Source organism: Ovis canadensis, chromosome 8, assembly GCF_042477335.2.
Source record: "Ovis canadensis isolate MfBH-ARS-UI-01 breed Bighorn chromosome 8, ARS-UI_OviCan_v2, whole genome shotgun sequence".
NCBI lineage: Eukaryota > Metazoa > Chordata > Mammalia > Artiodactyla > Bovidae > Ovis > Ovis canadensis.
Genome location: NC_091252.1, coordinates 85,412,823 through 85,425,649, shown reverse-complemented (window position 1 = coordinate 85,425,649; position 12,827 = coordinate 85,412,823). Strand labels below are relative to the sequence as shown.

The 12,827-nt window shown below is 47.1% G+C and overlaps 1 long non-coding RNA gene across 1 annotated transcript in view; it reads left to right on the top strand.

Annotated features, from left to right (window-relative positions):
* The window catches only part of LOC138444984 (uncharacterized), a 42,015-nt gene that overhangs the window by 20,984 nt on the left and 8,204 nt on the right, over positions 1 to 12,827 (top strand). Inside the window, exon 2 of the long non-coding RNA XR_011258689.1 lies at positions 294 to 393. This is a non-coding gene — a long non-coding RNA (uncharacterized lncRNA). The remainder of the gene's footprint in view (positions 1 to 293; positions 394 to 12,827) is intronic.

Below are 12,827 nucleotides of genomic sequence, written 5' to 3'. Positions count from 1 at the left end.
GGGGAAGAAGGCAGGACACAGCAACAGGCAGAGTGAAGAGGAAGACTAGAGGCAGGAGTTATAAACCAAGGGTCTGCTTTCCAGAAGATCCAGAGAAAGGTGCAGTGCCAGGAGGGGTCTACCTTGGGGTCTAAGAGGCAAGATTCCAGAGCAGTGATGAAAGAGATGTTCACATATTGGGATATAGGGAAGTCATTCTGGCTTATACATGAGTTTACCTGAATTTTATGTTAGTTAAAACAGCCTGTTTGTGGCCTATCAAACACACACTGTACGTCTGCTTTAATTACTAGGGAAAAGGACACCCTGACCAGAAGGAAAGAATGTCCATGCTAAAAATGAAGAATTAAATGCCCTTCCTCCTGGGATTCCAATGCTCGTCCTTCTTTGAGGGTAAGTCGCCCTTCCCAGGGGCCAAGGCTGTACCGACTGGATGTGTACATGCTGGTCTGTTCTTTCTTGAATCATTGGAGAAATATAAGCCTCACTTCTTTAATGTTCTTTGTTCTGACGAGATATTAGATTGTGCAGAAAACCCTGCTTCTCTGGAGCATTCTCTCAGAGTAATCTGAAAGCTGGCTGCTGGGCTAGTTGTTCGTTTGGCTCCAACAGAACTCTTTTCTATTCTTATTATAAATTGTTTCTTGGTGATTTCTGTTGACAGAGGGCTAGGCTCTCTCTCAAACACTGGGAGGGGACACTTCCCTGGTACCTCCTGGCTAATCTACAGGCTCCTCTAAACACAACTGGAAATCAGACAGACAGACAGACACACACACGAAGAAAGAAACAGGCAAAGCCCCAAGCACCTGGCTCAGAAGATTGAGGGAAGGATGAGAAAGACTCATCTTCTTCCTTCACCAAGACAGAGTTCCCTCCTCTTTGGCTGAGGGGACCCAGCTCTGCAGAACAATGACCAATTCCAGGAGAGAGAAAAAGCATCGTGCAGCCATGCTCCAGAGACAAGGCAGAGGCAAGAGCCTCAGCTTCACCTAAGGACACAGGGATGGGAGGCCAGGCCTGAAGCCGCAGCCCCTCCTGCCCTTCCACGTCCTGTGCTTCTGTTAGGGGTGGATCCCCAGAAGTGGCACCAAACCGGGTTCTGGTGAGGGAGGCAACAGTGGGCCCCTGGGCTGGACACCTGGTATTTGTCAGGTGGAATAACATTCAAGCTTTGTCCTCACTCCAAGGACAAAGTTAGTGGCAAAAGTTGAGCTCTGCTGAAGCAGAGATGAGGTGCCCACTCCTGAGGTTAAGGAAGACTTCCCTGTGTGCACATGTGCAGGAAGGCTTCTTGGAGGTCAAAAAGGGAGGCCCCCCATAAAAAGTGTGAACATGTACCTATAGGCCTCTGTGGTGGGATCCAACTTAGAAAAAACATTGCACATGTTACAGTTCGCAAGGGGCTCATAGCGTATTGTTAAAATATGGCCCATTGTGGTGACCTGACAATCAAGGGATGAAGTCACAGTGGCCACATTGCCCTGGGGGGCAGACTGGACCTTCCTTAAGGCGATATCCTGTTTTCCCTGCTGGTGCCAGTTTCTCAAGACTACGTGACCACCCGACCCTGAGACCCCTTCAACTAAGTGACCATAAGACCGCAGCTGTAGGCTAAAGACAAACTGAGGCCCCCTTCCTCCAGGGCACAATTTCCCATTAATGGGGTATGAGAAGGGTTGGCTGTAAAAAAGAGAGCACTGGTTTCTCTCTCTAGCCAGTCACTTTCTTTCTTTCCTCCTATAATAAATCTTTCTCTGCTTGAATGCCTGGCTCACTCTTTTTCATCGCGCTTGCCTTACATTTCTGGTGCTGAAACATGGGAGGGAAGACCCAGTGCGGCTAGGTGCGCTCCTCTCCTGAGCCCACCTTTGGTGCTTCCCTCCCTTGGACCTCGCTAAGAAACTGAAGGGAGTCCCCAGGATGGGACTCTCCACTAGCCTTCCTGGACTGACATCCACACACAGGCTCTAATTTCATCAGCTGCAGGAGTGAGTGAATTCCTGCTCTCTGGGATCCTCTTTCTCTGGTCTGGTTTTTGAAGCCCTAGAGCTAGGCAGAGGATCCCCTCAGCCTTTGGGACCTGGTCTCACTTTGAAATAGGGGATGCCCATTTCAAAAAAATAAAATGCTGAGCACTGAAGAACTGGTGCTTTTGAACTGTTGTGTGGTGTTGGAGAAGACTCTTGAGAGTCCCTTGGACTGCAAGGAGATCTAACCAGTCCATCGTAAAGGAAATCAATCCTGAATATTCATTGGAAGGACTGATGCTGAAGCTGAAACTCCAATCCTTTGGCCACCTGATATGAAGAACTGACTCATTAGAAAATACCCTGATGCTGGGAAAGATTAAAGGCAGGAGGAGAAGGGGATGACAGAGGAGGAGGTGGTTGGATGGCATCACGGATTCGATGGACATGAGTTTGAATAAACTCCGGGAGTTGGTGATGGATAGGGAAGCCTGGCGTGCTGCAGTCCATCAGGTCGCAAAGAGTCGGATACGACTGAGTGACTGAACTGATTTCACTGTAGACCCTGACGCTGTCTGGCTGTCTGAGAAGCCCGTGAGAGTGGGTATGCCTTTTCTCTGGGACCTTTCTCCTCGTTTTTCTCTCGCCCCAGTTTGCCCTCCCTCCCTATTCGTCTATAATGGGAAATTCTCAGTCCCAACCTACAAAATCTACCCCTTTAGGCTGCCTTCTCCAAAACCTAAAAACCTTGGGTTTTCAAGGAGAGATAAGGCCAATGCAACTCACTTATCACCCTAACACTGTCTGGCCACAATCTCAACTGGATATTAGGTTCCAATGGCCAGAAAACGGAACTCTCCGTTCCAGTACTTTACGGGACCTCTATAACTTTGGCCGCCACAATGGCAAGTGGTCAGAGATCCCTTATGTTCAGGCTTTCTTTGCTTTCCACCCTTGGTCCTCTCTGTACTTCCTGTTGTACTCCTCAGATACTTTTAGGCCATCCTGGGCCACATCCCCCCAATACTATATCTCCTGATCCCTGTTCGGATTTTTCCTCCTCTTCTTTTGAGCCTTCTGACCACAGTGCACCTCCAATCGCCTCTAATCCCACTGTAGCAGACCCAGTTCCCCAACCCCCACCTTAGGTTCCCTCTCTCCTCTTGCTCTCAGGTGCAGGCTGCCACCACTTCTCACCCTCCCTCCAAGCCTGTTTGGAAGGGGCTCTGGGGCTTTGATCCACCCTGCTACCTGAGTCTCAAGTCCCATCCCGACCTCCCTAAATCCCCTCCTCACACTTGGCTGCAAAGGGCCTTAAAGAAACAGGACCCTGAATCTCTACTGCTCCCCTCCTTCCCTTAGTAGAGGTGGCTGGTACAGAAGGCATTGTTTGGGTACACGTCTCATTCTCCCTCTCCGATTTATCTCAAATCAAGAAACATCTTGGTTCTTTTTCCTCTGACCCTGACACTTGTTTCAGTTCAGTTCAGTCGCTCAGTCATGTCTGACTCTTTGAGACCCCATGGACTGCAGCACGCCTGGCTTCCCATCGGGAAATCCGGGAGTCCATCACCAACTCCTGGAGCTCACTCAGACTCATGTCCATCGAGTCAGTGATGCCATCCAACCATCTCATCCTCTGTCGTCCCCTTATCCTTCTGCCTTCAATCTTTCCCAGCATCAGGGTCTTTTCCAATAAGTCAGTTCTTTGCATCAGGTGACCAAAGTATTGGAGCTTCAGCTTCAACATCAGTCCTTCCAATGAATGTTCAGGATTGATTTCCTTTAGGATGAACTGGTTAGATTTCCTTGCTGTCCAAGAGACTCTCAAGGGACACTTTTATTTAAAATAATTTAAATACCTCACCCAGTCTTATGACTTGAGCTGGCATGATATTTTCATTATACTCTCTTCTACCCTCCTCCCAGAAGAGAAAGAACAAGTCTGTCAAGCTTTTCAGGCTCATGCCCATGAAATACATCAAACTGATGGTACTATACCTGTAGACCTAACTACCAACCAGGGACAACTTTGATTGGGCCTACCAGGCAAGGCGTCTTGGGTGAACAGCCTATAATCACATGGTGACTTGCCTTACTACAGCCCTCCAAAAAGCAGGACATAAGGCTGTTAACTTTGATAAACTCAGAGAAATAACTCAAAGACCAGATGAAAGTGCAGCACAAATTCTACCTAGATTAACAGAAGGCATTGTTCTGTTAACCTAGCTAGAATTCTGTCCCTACAAAAATATACAAAATTAGATCCAAGTTCAAAAGAAGGTACTGTTGTCCTGAATACCCATTTTATTTCCCAATCATCCCCAGACATTCAAAAAAAGCTAAAAAAGGCATCAGGTGACCAAAGTATTGGAGCTTCAGCTTCAGCATCAGTCCTTCCAATGAGTGTTCAGGATTGATTTCCTTTAGGATGGACCGGTTAGATCTCCTTGCTGTCCAAGGGACTCTCAAGGGACACTAATCCCTAATGCCCTAATGCCTCTCTAGGGATCCAGACATCTCCTGGTCCTGACCAGGAGTCCTCAGACCCAGCTCTGCCCAGGCTCCTCGGACTGGCCGCTGAAGTCTGAAGGTACCCAGGACCCCAGGCCCCAACTCTCATCACCTTTACGGAGTCCAGGGTATCTCACAGTGGCAAGGAAGCTGATCTCTTTTCTTATCAACACAGGGGCCACCTGTTCTGCCACACCTGCTTATTCCAGAAAAACTAAAGTCTTTCAGATCTCTGACGGTTTAGCGCCTACACCACAGATTACCAAGCCTCTGCCTTGCACACTTCAAAATACCCCATTCTCTCATTCTTTCCTCGTACTCCCAAATTGCCCCACTCCAATCCTTGGAAGCGATCTGCTCTCCAAATTCAAGGCTTTTCTCACTGTTCCAAATCTTTCTCCTGAGATGGCCTGGCTACTGCTTCTCAAACCTACTATTTCTTCACCTCCCCCACTACCTTCCTCATCTATAAACCCTATAATCTGGGATACTGATAACCCCTCCATCGCCTCCCACCATACTCCCATTTATATTTGTCTAAAAGATTCAACAAAGTTTCCCAATCAACCTCAATATCCTATTTCCCTAATACATCAACAGGGATTAAAACTCAACATCTCTAAGCTGCTGCGTCAGGGTCTCTTGTGCCCTACTCACTTTCCTTATAACACGCCTATCCTACTTATTAAAAAGTCAAATGGCTCCTACCATCTGGGTCAGAACCTGACCCAGGGATTAAACCCAGGTCTTCTGCATTGCAGGCAGGTTCAGAGCTACCATATGATACAGCAATCCCACTCCTGGGCTTATATCCAGAGGTGATAGGTGATGGAGAGAGATAAACTGGGAGTTTAGGATTGACATATACACACTACTATACTTAAAATAGATAACAAGCACTTATTGTGTGGCATAGGGGACTCTGCTCAATATTCCATAATTACATAAATGGGAAAAGAATTTGTAAAAAAATAGATACATGTACATGCTTAATTGAATCACTTTGCTGTACACCTGAAACTAACACACACTTTTAATCAACTATATACTCCAATCAATATAAAGTAAGATTTTTAAATTAATTAATTCCAAATAATAAATATTGATATTGAGCCTCTTTTCACATGCCTATTGGCCATGTGTATGCCTTCTTTGGAGAAACGTCTATTTAGATCTTCTGCCCATTCTTTGACTGGGTTCCCTGTTTTTATTATTGAGTTGTAAGAGCTTTTCATATATTTTGGAAATTAAGCCCTTGTCAGCTGCATCATTTGCAAATCTTTTCTCCCAGTCTGTAGTTTGCCTTTTTTTGTTTTGTTTATGGTTTCCTTTGCTGTGCACAAGTATATAAGTTTGATGAGGATCCATTGTTTTATTGCTTTTTCTCATTTTTGTTTTCTGTTTCTACCGGAGTAGAAGCCATCTTGAATTGGCCTTCTTTCAGGAACTTAAATTCCCCTGGATGGTTGCTGGGAGTAAGAGAAAGTTGTTTTGTTTTGTTTTGTTTTTGAATGACAAATAATATTGGATCATTATAACTTATGTAATTTTCAAAGTTGTACAATTCTACAAAAAAAAAAAAAAAAGGAGGGGCAAACAACCTGTAGAATTACACAGGATCCTTCTTCAAAATGCACTGGCATTGAAATTTTGAAGGGAAAATAAACAAATGGGACCGAAGCAAACTTGCAGAGTGATGAGCTGGCCTAATTTCAATACGGTTGTGTCTCTGGGACTCAAGAAGCCGGAGGAGAGGGAGAGGGATGAGAGAAGGGCAGGTCGGTGGACCGGTCAGGACACAGACGACGTTTATCAACTAAGTCTGCCCCCTGAACTGGCACCGGAAACAGTCGCTGGGTTGGCTGAAAAGTTCCTTCAGGTTTTCATAAGATGGTATGGAAAACTCTTAGCGACGCCATGGACTGCAGCCCACCAGGCTCCTCCGTCCATGGGATTTTCCAGGCAAGAGTACTGGAGTGGGGCGCCATTGCCTTCTCCACGGAAAACCCTAAGGAAACTCAATACAATGAAAAGGTCAGTGATCACCCAAGGCAAGCTCAAGATGGGGAAGTAGGAAGCCCTGAACTCTCCCCTCCATGACCTTCTTGCCAGAAATTCTTCCCTGACCTCTGATCAATTTCTATTAATTAGGGAGACCAAAATGACAAAATGATCTAACTAGGAATATTCTGGCTATCAGGCCACGAAACGCCTCCAACAAGTGGTAAGAGGAGGAAGTGGCGACACCCTGGCTTCCAACTAGCAGGCTGGGGAAGCCACAGGTTAATGACTGCACAGCCTTATCTGGGGCGGGGAGTCCCGGTGGAGCAATGGCGGCAGTGCCAGAAGTGCAGTGTCTGCCTCCCCAGAGGCAGACCTCTGACCTGGCATCCTCCACGCCTGCAAAATCGAGATCCAGAGGCAAAGGGAGAGATTGGTAGCCCTGAGACCCGTTTTGGCTTCCTGGACTTGCTTCTCATTGTCTGGTTCAGCGGGACTCCCAGTGGTGAGTTCCGGAATGAAGCTGCTGGGGGGCGCGGGAAGTTGGGTGCGCGGGGGTTCCAAACGTCCTCCGGGGTTGCGCAGCCGCCCTCTCCTCTTTTCCCTCCCCTGGGTCCTTTACTCCCCTGTGGCTCCCCCGGGCTACTTGCGGGCTCTCCGGGCCAGAACAGGGGTGCCTTGGTGAAGCAGTAACGCCAGAGTTTGGGAGGTGACAGTAGAAGCAGGGGCCAGAACGCTACAGGAAATGCTGTTGAGGCCCCCAGGGCTCAGCCCGGCCCTGGAAAGTGGGAGGGGACCCAGAGCCGCCCTGAAAACCAGAATCCCATGATCTGCCCATCTGCACCGTCGCAGCTGCCTGGCTCCTGTCCCCTGTGGCAGCCGCCCAGCTCCTGAGCCAGGCTTCAGGAATACATAAACCATGAACTTCCAGATGTTCAAGCTGGTTTTAGAAAAAGCAGAGGAACCAGAGATCAATTTGCCAACATCTGCTGGATCATGGAAAAAGCAAGAGAGTTCCAGAAAAACATCTGTTTCTTCTTTCTTGACTATGCCAAAGCCTTTGACTGTGTGGATCACAATAAACTGTGGAAAATTCTGAAAGAGATGGGAATACCAGACCACCTGACCTGCCTCTTGAGAAACCTATATAGAGGTCAGGAAGCAACAGTTAGATCTGGACATGGACAACAGACTGGTTCCAAATAGGAAAAGAAGTCCGTCAAGGCTGTAAATTGTCACTCTGCTTATTGAACTTCTTTGCAGAGTACATCATGAGAAACACTGGGCTGGAAAAAGCACAAGCTGGAATCAAGATTGCCGGGAGAAATATCAATAACCTCAGATATTCAGATGACACCACTCTTATGGAAGAAAGTGAAGAGGAACTACAAAGCCTCTTGATGACAGTGAAAGAGGAGAGTGAAAATAGTTGGCTTAAAGATCATATTCAGAAAACGAAGATCATGGCATCTGGTCCCCTCTGTTCAGTTCAGTTCAGTTCAGTCACTCAGTCATGTCCGAATCTTTGCGACCCCATGAATCGCAGCACGCCAGGTCTTCCTGTCCATCACCAAACCCCGGAGTTCACTCAGACTCACAGCCATCGAGTCAGTGATGCCATCCAGCCATCTCATCCTCTGTCGTCCCCTTCTCCTCCTGCCCCCAAACCCTCCTAGCATCAGAGTCTTTTCCAATAAGTCAACTCTTTGCATGAGGTGGGCAAAGTGCTGGAGCTTCAGCTTTAGCATCATTCCTTCCAAAGAAATCCCAGGGCTGATCTTCAGAATGGACTGGTTGGATCTCCTTGCAGTCCAAGGGACTCTCAAGACTCTTCTGCAATACCACAGTTCAAAAGCATCAATTCTTCGGCGCTCAGCCTTCTTCACAGTCCAACTCTCACATCCATACATGACTAATGGAAAAATCATAGCCTTGACTAGACGGACCTTAGTCGGCAAAGTAATGTCCCTGCTTTTGAATATGCTGTCTAGGTTGGTCATAACTTTTCTTCCAAGGAGTAAGCGTCTTGGAATTTCATGGCTGCAGTCACCATGTGAAGTGATTTTGGAGCTCCCAGAAATAAAGTCTGACACTATTTCCACTATTTCCCTATCTATTTTCCATGAAGTGATGGGACTGGATGCCATGATCTTCATTTTCTGAATGTTGAGCTTTAAGCCAACTTTTTCAGTCTCCTCTTTCACTGTCATCAAGAGGCTTTGTAGTTCCTCTTCACTTTTTGCCATAAGGGAGGTGTCATCTGCATATCTGAGGTTATTGATATTTCTCCCTGCAATCTTGATTCCCGCTGTGCTTCTTCCAGTCCAGTGTTTCTCATGATGTACTCTGCATATCAGTTAAATAAGCAGGGTGACAATATACAGCCTTGATGGACTCCTTTTCGTATTTGGAACCAGTCTGTTGTTCCATGTCCAGTTCTAACTGTTGCTTCCTGACCTGCATATAGGTTTCTCAAGAGGCAGGTCAGGTGGTCTGGTATTCCCATCTCTTTCAGAATTTTCCACAGTTTATTGTGATCCACACAGTCAAAGGCTTTGGCATAGTCAAGAAAGAAGAAACAGATGTTTTTCTGGAACTCTCTTGCTTTTTCCATGATCCAGCAGATGTTGGCAATTTGATCTCTGGTTCCTCTGCCTTTTCTAAATCCAGCTTGAACATCTGGAAGTTCACGGTTCATATATTGCTGAAGCCTGGCTTGGAGAATTTTGAGCATTACTTTACTAGCATGTGTGATGAGTGCAATTGTGTGGTAGTTTGAGCATTCTTTGGCATTGCCTTTCTTTGGGATTGGAATGAAAACTGACCTTTCCAGTCCTGTGGCCACTGCTGAGTATTCCAAATTTGCTGGCATATTGAGTGCAGCACTTTCACAGCATCATCTTTCAGGATTTGAAAGAGCTCCACTGGAATTCCATCACCTGCACTAGCTTTGTTTGTAGTGATGCTTCCTAAGGCCCACTTGACTTCCCATTCCAGGATGTCTGGCTCAAGGTGAGTGATCACACCACTGTAATTATCCAGGTCGTGAAGATCTTTTTTGTATAGTTTTTCTATGTATTCTTGCCACCTCTTCTTAATATCTTCTGCTTCTGTTAGGTCCAGCCATTTCTGTCCTTTATCGAGCCCATCTTTGCATGAAATGTTCCCTTGGTATCTCTCATTTTCTTGAAGAGATCTCTAGTCTTTCCCATTCTGTTCTTTTCCTTTATTTCTTTGCATTGATCGCTGAGGAAAGCTTTCTTATCTCTTCTTGCTATTCTTTGAAACTCTGCATTCAGATGCTCATATCTTTCCTTTTCTCCTTTGTTTTTCACCTCTCTTCTTTTCACAGCTATTTGTAAGGCCTTCCCAGACAGCCATTTTGCTTTTTTGCATTTCTTTTCCACGGGGATGGTCTTGATCCTTGTCTCCTGTACAACGTCACGAACCTCATTCCATAGTTCATCAGGCACTCTATCTATCAGATCTAGGCCCTTAAACCTATTTCTCACTTCCACTGTATAATCATAAGGGATTTGATTTAGGTCATACCTGAATGTTCCAGCGATTTTCCCTACTTTCTTCAATTTAAGTCTGAATTTGGCAATAAGGAGTTCATGATCTGAGCCACAGTCAGCTCCTGGTCTTGTTTTTGTTGATTGTATAGAGCTTCTCCATCTTTGGCTGCATAGAATATAATCAATCTGATTTCGGTGTTGACCATCTAGTGATGTCCATGTGTAGAGTCTTCTCTTGTGTTGTTGGAAGAGGTGTTTGCTATGACCAGTGCATTCTCTTGGCAAAACTCTATTAGTCTTTGCTCTGCTTCATTCTGCATTCCAAGGCCAAATTTGCCTGTTACTCCGGGTGTTTCTTGACTTCCTACTTTTGCATTCCAGTCCCCTATAATGAAAAGGACATCTTTTTTGGGTGTTAGTTCTAAAAGATCTTGTACGTCTTCATAAAACCGTTCAACTTCAGCTTCTTCAGCGTTACTGTTTGGGGCATAGACTTGGATTACTGTGATATTGAATGGTTTGCCTTGGAAATGAACAGAGATCATTCTATCGTTTTTGAGATTACATCCAAGTACTGCATTTCGGACTCTTTTGTTGACCATGATGGCTACTCCACTTCTTCTGAGAGATTCCTGCCCACGGTAGTAGATATAGTGGTCATCTGAGTTAAATTCACCCATTCCAGTCCATTTTAGTTCGCTGATTCTTAGAATGTCGACGTTCACTCTTGCCATCTCTTGTCTGACCTCTTCCAATTTGCCTTGATTCATGGACCTGACATTCCAGGTTCCCTTGCAATATTGCTCTTAACAGCATCGGACCTTGCTTCTATCACCAGTCACATCCACAGCTGGGTATTGTTTTTGCTTTGGCTCCATCCCTTCATTCTTTCTGGAGTTATTTCTCCACTGATCTCCAGTAGCATATTGGGCACCTAATGACCTGGGGAGTTCCTCTTTCGGTATCCTATCATTTTGCCTTTTGATACTGTTCATGGGGTTCTCAAGGCAAGAATACTGAAGTGGCTTGCCATTCCCTTCTCCAGTGGACCGCATTCTGTCAGACCTCTCCACCATTACCCACCCGTTTTGGGTTGCCCCGTGGGCATGGCTTAGTTTCATTGAGTTAGACAAGGCTGTGGTCCTAGTGTGATTAGATTGACTTGTTTTCTGTGAATATGGTTTTAGTGTGTTTGTCCTCTGATACCCTCTTACAACACCTACCATCTTGTGTTTCTCTTACCTTGGGCGTGGGGTATAGGGAGAAGCCAAAGCTTGGCTCTAGTCAATCTCTCAGCTCTGCCCCAGCTCCATGTGACACCAGCCCAGGCTAAGACAATCACTGCAGGTCCCTGGGATCCTGATGAGTTGTGTGACCGCATTGCCACACTCAGGCTTATCTGGAAGAAGCCCTGACTCACACCCAGTCCGGCACCATGCTCTACTTTGGGGTCACCCAGCTGCCGCCCACAGAGAGCAGCAAACTCTGTGAATCAACAGGTGCAAAGGAAACAAGAAGGTTCTCAACTGACCCACTAGAGTCTCTGTGTGGGATGGACCTGTTCTGGGAGGCTGGTTGGTGGACAAGAGACCCACAAGGGTGGGCAGGACTCTGGGTTTGGTGGGGTAAGAGCTTGGTGGGGCCAGGTGAGCTGCATGGCGAGAGACTCCCTTATGAAGGGCTGGTAGCCTGGGTTGAGTCAACTGGAGGAGGCAACCCGGAAGCCCCTGGTAGACTCAGACCACAGGGAGGAAGGACTGGAAGAACAGGAGGAAGTCAGAGGCTGCCGCCAGAGATGGGTTGGGTTGGCCCCGTGTGAGGAGCACAGGCCCTAGGGACCTGGGCACCCAGACTCACCCCATGCCTGCCCCTGACCCCAGGGCTCACTCCAGATCCCCAGGCTTGAGGTCAGAGGTGGAGGGCTGGGGAGGTTGCAATTAATACCTGAGGCAGGCTCATGGATGTGGACTATAGATACCTCCAGAAACAGGAATCTGGACAAAATTCTGACTGTGCTAGTTTCTTCATCTTGCCATGCCTCAACTTACACATTTGTAAATGGGAAACGCTACCTATGGGAATGAATAGAGGCTGAACATTCATTTAGGACCTGAGGAGATCATGCAGGTGGCCCCAAGTGTGTATATGCTGAAGACTCGCCAAACCCTGTCTCAGGAATTGTTATTGTTTAGTCACTAAGTCGTATCTCTGTGATCCTGTGGACTGTATGACTGTAGCCTCCTCTGTCCATGGGATTTCCTCAGGCAAGAATATTGGAGTGTGTTGCCATTTCCTCCTCCAGGGAATCTTCTCCATCCAGGGATGGAACAGACATCTTCCACATTGCCAGGTGGATTCTTTACCACTCAGCCACCTGGGAAGCCCCTTATCAGGTGTTAGTGCTGCTAAAAAAAACACAAGGAACACAGGGATCCAGAGAAGGGGATGGATAGAAGAAAGGGGAAGGACAGATCAATGAAATTTTGAGGAACATCAGTCCCACAGAGGGTGTGGGGAGCCTGGTGGGAGCCCCCAGGAGAGACTCCAGTGGGAGGACTCTGGGGACTCATTCCCTTCTCCACTGGCCAACCAGGCTCCTCCCCAAGGGTGGGTCACCCCGGGGCTCCAGGTGGCAAGGGCTGTAGGCACCAACTTCAGTTGTGTTTCCTGGTCCTGCTTCTGCTGCCCAACTGTGTCCACAAAGCACAAGGTGGGGAGCTCCCGGTGAACCTGCTGGAAGAGGGTGGGGATGATGCATTATAACCAGAGAGCGGGACCCGAGCTGCCTTGGTTAGAGAGCCCACGGGCATGGGGTTGCCTCTGC